Genomic DNA, 9,174 nt, shown 5'->3' with positions numbered 1-9,174 from the left:
GCCCCGCCCAGATCACACAGGCAGACTGGCGCCATCTCATGGAGCAGTTATTCCCGACGTGTGGAGCTCAAAGGTATCGCAGGAGGTCTGTGGCCTGGGGTAAACAAATTGAAAACGGTTTCAGATGCCGTTTGCAGTAGAGGGAGTACGGGAACGCGATAATTGCTGAATCCCATGCATTAGGTGTAACTATACAAAGCTGTACGCCAGCATTTCAGTTTAAATGTAACTGTCGTAATGACATTTTAGTGTTGGGAAAAGTTACTTTTTAAAAGTAATCCATTGCAATGTTGCTTTACTTTCAAAAAAGGTTATTTTTTATGGAAAGTAATGTGTTATGTTACCTTTTGAGTTACTTTTTAAATGTGGGCAGGGGTTGCTTGTTTGTTGTTAAAATATAAAGCTATATTTTTGGCTAATGTAAAAGCCCTTTCACACCAAAAACCTCAGGCTGAAGGAAAAGTAAATTTGCATCTTTAAAGTAGAACACAGAGGAAGAAAGTTAAGCACTCTTCAGCATTAACAAAAGAAGAACAAATGTTAGGTCATCTTGAGTAAAATTTGCTTACTGTTATAGTTTAATTGGATCATCACAGCGAAGACACTAGTTAATAAAGTGGGATTAAATTTTATTTTGCATCATATTCTGAGTTGCATTTCACTGTTTCTATTCATTTTGAGGAATATTGAATCTGTTTTTGTTGTTTTATGTTCACATTTATTCTAGAAATCAAATGACACCTTATTCCTGATTTCTCTCAACATAGGGACAGGAGGGCTTTGAATCAATAAATGGGAAAAAGTAACTGGTGTAACATATTTGAAAAAAAAGTAATGCGTCACTTTACTAGTTACTAAAAAGTCATCTGATTACGTAACTCATGTTACTTGTAATGCGTTACCCCCAACACTGGAGATTTAAATATTGCTGAACACAAGAGTGGATTTTAATACATTTGTGCATTGTATATCTGTGTGGCTTTTGCTACATATTTTAATTTAATATAATTGTAAATAGTATGCATTGGATTTACACGCAATTTATTTGTAAACAGAATGAAGCTAATTGTTTTACCTTGACAGGGATGTAATTTGTGGAGCTTTTGCTGATTCCTATGCTGGAATTACCTGTATCTTGGTGATAATGAGAGATGCATTTATTAAAATTGAAAACAGTTTGACTTATTTTAATCTTTAAATGATAGTGATAAACAATTCACACTGCCTTTCTGTTTTGCAGCTGCTCAGTGAGAACTGCAAAATTTTCTTCTCCTCCTCATGTTTGGTGCCAGAGTCTGGATACTGATGTTGCCATTGCCTCCTCCATCAGGAAATATCAGATTTTCATGTGATATCCAAAGTTATTCAAACTCATTGTCCATTTAACTTTTCTGTAGCCAAAAGGCAGATGAAAATATAAAGCAAGATGCAGAAAATGAAGAATTGAGCAGTTTATTGAATAACTCTCTTTGTGTAAATGGAAACATACTTGTTTTTATAACATGCCAGAATTGATGGGAACTTTCTGCTTCTTAACAATATCTATAGCTTTGAAGATCTTAAAGCTTGTAGAGGCAATACAATTGTCATCAGTTTACAGATTAATTAAACTTAAATGTTATTCTAACATTAGAAAAACCTCAAAAAAAAGTTTTTAGTAACTCATTTGTTGCTTGTTTGTTTTAATATAAAAAGTTATATTTTTGGCTAATGTAAAAGCCCTTAACAATATCTGTAGCTTTGAAGACCTTGAAGCTTGTGGAGGCAATACTGTTGTTTTCATCAGTTTACAGATTAATTAAGATTAAATGTTATTCTAACTTTAGAAAAACATGACGGAACATGAATCAAATAAGGGAAAAATTATGTATCACAGCTTTCTAGGAATGATCGTGAAGTTGCAGAAACTCATTCGTGAACACTTAAGGTCCTTGCACACTGAGTCTGAAATTTTCGCATTCTAAAAAATACTTTGCTACACACCATTAGGTGCTGTTGTTCAACATTTGAAAAACATTTTTGTTTAGTGAGAATACATGGTTACTTTTGGATGGCAGTTAATAAAGAAGTATGCTTTTTTTGCTTGAAGAATGTAGTAGTTATGTCCAGTGTTGGGGGTAACGCATTACAAGTAATTCAAGTTACTTCTTTCAAGTAACTAGTAAAGTATCACATTACTTCTGAATTTACAAGAAAATATCTGAGTTAATTTTTCAAATAAGTAACTCCAGTTACTTTTTTTCCCATTTATTTATTGAAATCACTCCTGTCCCCAGGTGGAGAGAAATCTGGAGTAATATGTTACTTTAGTTCTAGAATAAACCTGCAATAATATGTTAAATAATATAAATATCCTTTATGTATTTAATCCCATTTTATTAACCAGTGTCTTTACTGCTGACCTCCGATGATCCAATTCAACCATATTAACAAGCAAATTTTACTGAAGATAAATTAACATTTGTTCTTCTTAATTTTTTTTTTTTATTGCTGAAGAGTGTTGAACTTTCTTCTTCTGCATTCTACCTTAGAGATGTAAATTTACTTTTCCTTCAGCTTGAGGCTTTTGGTGTGAAAGGGCTTTTACATTTGCCAAAAATATAGCTTTTTATATTAAAAATAAACAAGCAAACCCTACCCAGATTTAAAAAGTAGGGCAAAAAAGTAATGTAACGCATTACTTTCTATAAAAAGTAACATTAAGTAACTTTTTTTTAGGGAGTAACACAATATTGTAATGCATTACTTTTAAAAGTAACTTTTTTCCAACACTGTTATGTCATTAACCAGCAGCAGATAACCAGCCTAAAGTATAACAAAACTCTTTAAATCATTAATTTTAGTGGCTGAAACCAACAAGTCATTTGCTTCCCTGAAAATTAAAACATAGGTTGTTACCAGTGTTTGGAAAAGTTACTATTACAAATAATGCATTACAATATTACAATTACAACATCTGGGCAGGGCTTGCTTGTTGGTTTTTAATATAAAAAGTTATATTTTTGGCAAATGTAAAAGCCCTTTCACACCAAAAGCCTCAGGCTGTGAGAAAAGTAAATTCACATCTGTACAGGAGAATGCAGAAGAAGAAAGTTTAACACTATTCAGAAAAAAAAGAACAAATGTTAGTTCGTCCCAAATAAAATTTGCTTATTAGTATGGCTGAATTGGATCATTGAAAGTCAGCAGCAAAGACACTGGTTAGGAAAATGAGACTAAATACATCGTTTTTTATACATTTTAAGGAATCTTTACTATTTACTTGAAAAAAGAAATCTGATTATGTAGCTCGCGTTACTACACAGGTAGTTACAGGCTCCTTTTATGTATGTAAAACGTCCCACTTTTATAAATGTTGCTTTTCAAAAGCCGTCAGCATGACCGGTGGCTAACGAGATAAAAGTGTAGGTGTTCACCTCTCAAAACTCGAGAGTCAAGCCTGGGGGGATGGAACCCATTCTTCCTTTTTTAATGATATACATGAGAATAATCATGGAATGCACCGCTACGAGTGCCGAAGATGGTCTTGCAAACGCTGACTACTATCTCTTGTCATATCTGGCAAATCTACTCTCAGGCGAAGACGTTCCACATACGTTTTCATTAAAATGAGAATAGCACAAACGGAGTTTTGGCACAATAAAGAATTGTGCTGAGATACATAATTTATTTACAGAATCAAAAAGAGAAAGAATTGATGACGCATATTAGATACGTCCAGGCGCCCCGCTAATGGCGTCACGGGCCGTCGCCGGTAGTGATGGGTCGTTCTTGAACGATTCGTTCATTTTGAACGAATCTTTAATGTGACTCGGGACGAACGAGTCGCCTCGGGGAGTGATTCGTTCAGTCGCGCATGCGCAACATCCTATTAGGTTCTGTACTGGAATTAGTTCACCTGTTTTAGAGTCGTTCGTTCACTCTATGGGGCTGTCACGTGATGAACGAACGATTCAAACCCGAAGACTCAAAAGATGAACTAATCAATTCTCCTTCCGGCTCAGGCTGCATAGGTTAACATTACAGGGCTGTCACGTGATGAACGAACGACTCAAACCCGAAGACTCATAAGATGAACTAATCAATTCTCTTTCCGGCTCAGGCTGCATAGGTTAACATTACAGGGCTGTCACGTGATGAACGAACGAGTCAAACCCGAAGACTCATAAGATGAACTAATCAATTCTCTTTCCGGCTCAGGCTGCATAGGTTAACATTACAGGGCTGTCACGTGATGAACGAACGACTCAAACCCGAAGACTCATAAGATGAACTAATCAATTCTCCTTCCGGCTCAGGCTGCATAGGTTAACATTACAGGGCTGTCACGTGATGAACGAACGACTCAAACCCGAAGACTCATAAGATGAACTAATCAATTCTCTTTCCGGCTCAGGCTGTATAGGTTAACATTACAGGGCTGTCACGTGATGAACGAACGACTCAAACCCGAAGACTCATAAGATGAACTAATCAATTCTCTTTCCGGCTCAGGCTGTATAGGTTAACATTACAGGGCTGTCACGTGATGAACGAACGACTCAAACCCGAGGACTCGAGAGATGAACTAATCAATTCTCTTTCCGGCTCAGACTGCGTTGGTTAGCTAATTGGGCTGTCACGTGATGAACGAACAACTCAAACCCGAAAACTTGTCAGATAAGAGGCGAGGTGAGCGAATCATAGACTAAAGACCCAGGTAAACAATGAATGAATCTTTTCTGTTTCTTATAGCATTATAGTTTTGTTTTGTTTGTAGTGTGATCAACGTTTGTGTAAGCAGTAGATGTGTTAGGGAGGTAAAACGTAACATTTTAATTATATTTTGCTAAAATGAACGAAATGAACGAAATGACTCGAAAAAAGATTCGTTCATTTTGCTGAACGAGACTCAAAGGACCGAGTCGGTAAAATGATCCGAACTTCCCATCACTAGTCGCCGGCCAATGAATTTGAGTGTTTTCACACGCGCTTCAGATGTAGGTCAGGCTGATGGCATTCTTTATAGTGTCCACTAGAGGACAACACCCTAACAATGGTGCCGCACCACGACCTGAAAAGTGACGCTATTGACTAGAACATTTCGATCGCCATCTGGTGGCTGGCTGCGGTGTAAGTCATAAACCCCGCAAACAAATTTAGTCTGTTTTTAGGAAGGTTACAACTTTGGTGTTCAACATATTGGTTCAGAAATGCAGACAATCAAATATTGAAATTTAAACTTAATTTGGTTGGCTTAATTTGGTTGGTTTTATGTTGTTAAAGTTAACTGTAAGAAATGAAATATGACTGTAAAAGGAAATTATTAAATTAGTTTTTAAATGATTATTTATTTCACATGGGTTTGAATCAGATTCAGTTAGATTAGCATTTTACACCCAGATGGTGCATCTTACCCACTGACTCGACTCGGGTCAATTTACCCCTAGCCCGGGGCAACTCTTTATTTTTTTAATAAGAAGCCATATTTTAGAACCTTTTGTTATAGATACATTCTAAACATTTAAAATGATAGGAAACATTCTGAAATTACTTTAGATACTTTCATTGCACTTCTGCATCACTTTCCCTTATCCTAAGGAAGGAAGGAAGGACGTGACGTGAGGCCAAGTAATATGTTTTTTTTTTTTTTTTTTTAAATAAAATGTTGTAAACACGATGTGTTATAGATTACTAGTACCACAGCTTGTGGTTATAATGGGAAATACACTTAATTACAAGAATTAAAGTGTGAAAAACTGCTAAATATTCTGTACAAGTAAATTGCTGGCTTGCTGGAGCGTTGAATTCATGTTTGCAATGTTAAACAGCCTCTCTTCACGCTTTCTCTCTCTGTCTGTGTCTTATTTTTTGTGAATGGATTGTTTTTATTTATTTATTAATTTGCCTACAAAGTGTGCCAGCAACAGCAGTTTTGATGTTATTTGTAGATCTGATCAGGTACAATAATTTGATTAGACATTCTAATTCTAATAACGTGAGTATATTGTTAGCACTTTTAGAAGACAGAGAGCAAATCGTTAGCCTACAGATAGAAGTACAAAAATATATTACCATATTACTAATTCAGCAAATCATCCACTGACTGTAATGTGGATTGTAATGCATCTACCTGTTAATGCAACAAGCTTCGGAAACTGTGGTCTCCACTCTCCAGAGAGTGGGCGCACAGACTGGGAAATATGCTGCATAGCGGGCAGTAACACACGGAGCGGATTAGCGGAATCAGTGGATATTTGCTGGCGAGGCAAGGATCCCCATTCACCATGTGTGCCGAGGGGGATCTCGCCAGTGCCACTCCAGACCAGCGCCCAGCCCACCATCTCCCCGCTGCGTGGAGCCATGCCCGAGCCCACCGCGACTGACGAGCCATCGCCGCACGGCGTGACTGAGCTATGGAGCCGGAGCTGCTACTGCACCTTCATCAAAATGGACTGAAACTGTCATGTCTAAGCTCAGCCCTGAGGAGGCTAACAAATGCCTACCCTCCAACCTGCTCCTGCCTTCTCATTTGCTGTTGTCTGGCAGCCCCTTCACTTACCCTCAGTCCTCCATCTGTGCGGTGGGTTCGCCACTGGTCTGCTAGTCTCCATCGGCATTATGGCTGGAGGATCGCTTGTCTCCATCATGGCCCATCGTGCCAGCGGGTCCAACATGGCTCCTCGGTCCCTCCTCTCTGCCGTGGCCCGATAGTCCACTGGCTCCACCGGGCTAGCTGCCTTGGATTGTTGTCATTTATCCTGTGCCTCGGGACACCACTCCTCTGGCCTTGTCCCTCCGTCTCTCCAGCTCAGGCCACTCCATTCCTTCGGCTCCACCTTGGTCCTCTGTTGCTCCAGCTCCACCGTGGCCTTCCAGATCCATCGGTCGCAGGTGCCATCTGTTCCACCTCGGTCCTCCAGATCCTCCTCATCACCCTGGCTCATTGGCTGTCTGTCTCCACCTCAGGCTCCTATGCCACCTGCTCCACTGCTGTCGATCAGCCCCCTGGAGTCGTCAGCCCTTTCTCCTCCATGGCTCCTCCCTCTGTCGGCTCCACCATAGGTTATCATCATTGCTGTGGCCTGGGTCCCCCCTTGGCTCCTCCTGCTCCAAGCTTCTTGTCTCCATCTGGTCCGGCCTGGTCTCTCCTGTTGTCTCTCTGGCTCCTCCCTCCGTCGTCTCCAACCAGGACTTACGGTGACATCGGAATAAGAATCAGACATACCAGACGTTTGTTCCATGTTGCATTTTTTTTTATATCAACTATGCATTCTGTTCAGTTTTTGAAATTGGTATGTTTCGCTGGGCCACAAAGAAATATAGAGCTGGGTATCATCAGCATAACAGTGAAAGCTAACACCATGTTTCCTGATGATATCTCTCAAGTGTAACATGTAAAGTGTAAAAAGTAATGGCCCTAGTACTGAGCCTTGAGGTACTCCATACTGTGCTTGTGATCGATATGATACCACTTCATTCACTGCCACAAATTGATGGCGGTCAGATAGGTATGATTTGAACCATGCCAATGCACTTCCACTAATGCCAACATAATTTTTGAGTCTATTCAAAAGAATGTTGTGGTCAGTAGTCTCAAACGCAGCACTAAGATCCAGTAGCACTAATAGAGAGATACAACCACAATTGGATGATAAGAGTTGTGTTTTTTTAATGAGAGGCTTAATAACAGCCAGTTTAAAGGTTTTGGGGACATATCCTAATGACAATGATGAATTAATAATATTCAGAAGAGGATCTATGACTCCAGAAGCACCTCTTTTAGTAGCTTAGATGGAATAGGGTCTAACATACATGTTGTTGGTTTAGATGATTTAACAAGTTTATACAGTTCTTCCTCTCCTATAGTAAAGAATTGGTGGAATTGTTCCTCAGGAGATCTATAGCACACTATCTGATGTGATACTGTAGCTGACGGCTGCATGGTTACAATTTTATCTCTAATAGTATCAATCTTGGAAGTAAATTTCATAAAGTCATTACTGCTGTGCTGTTGGGAAAAGTCAGCGCCTGTTGGTGTCAGGGCTGTGCGTAGACATTTTGAGGGGCAGTGGCTCAAACCAAAAAAGGGGCACTAGGGGAGTGGGTGCTTATTAATAAAAATTATCCAGCTGTTACAAATACACAAGTAAAAGAGACAGCACATTCTGTAATAATTTCAGACTTAATTGTAATTTTTTGATAAAAGTGGGCTCTCCCTCACTCGCTGAGCCTGTTTTGCTTCATCTGCAATGGTAGCAGGGGAGAATGGGGTAAGTTGAGCCAGTGGGTAAGTTGATGGAAACAATTCAATATTGAAATTTAAACTTAGTTTGGTTGGTTTATGTTGTTCAAGTTAACTTTAAGAACTGAAATATGACTGTTTGTAAAAGAAAATTATTAAATTATTATTATTATTATTATTATTTATTTCACATAGGTGTAAATCAGATTCAGTCAGATGATAATTTTACACCTGGATGGTGCATCTTATCCACTGACTTGATTCGGGTCAACTTACCCCCAACCCAGGGCAAACTGAGCCATGGGAACACTTCTTTTATAAGCCACCATATTTTAGAACCCTTTATCACTGATACATTCTGATCATTTCAAATGATAAGAAACATTCTGAAATTACTTTAGATACTTTCATTGTACTTCTGAATCACTTTCCTTTATCTTGAGGACCACATAAGTAAAAAATGTCTAATTTTACCCCACTCTCCCCTACAAGTATTAGACATTTAATTTAATACTTTACAGCATAAATCCATATTATACACTAGTAAACAACTAATTAAGAACATATATATTGTTTATTTAACTATTTATATGCCTGCTATTAATATGTTTTTAATAAAATGTTATAAGTATGATGTGTTAGAGATTACTAGTATCAAGAAATTGACACCTGATTATAATGGGAAATACACTTAAATACACTGCTTTAAAAGTAGAGTATTCATAGCAGTTTTCATCCATAGTATGTCCATTTAAATGTCTGCCTTTAGCTTCAAATTGCGTCTTTGACAACAGTATTCTATAAAAATGATTTGCATTCTGATTTTGACATTAAAAGGCACAAAAAAAAAATCTCTTATTCCATGGATTTTACCCGTTTACCTCCACTTGTTACCAGTGTTTTTTTTTTTGCAACCACTATGCACGCACAGCTGCAAGTGACGTCACTGT

This window comes from Labeo rohita, chromosome 19 (assembly GCF_022985175.1).
Source record: "Labeo rohita strain BAU-BD-2019 chromosome 19, IGBB_LRoh.1.0, whole genome shotgun sequence".
NCBI lineage: Eukaryota > Metazoa > Chordata > Actinopteri > Cypriniformes > Cyprinidae > Labeo > Labeo rohita.
This window is presented reverse-complemented; position numbering follows the sequence as displayed.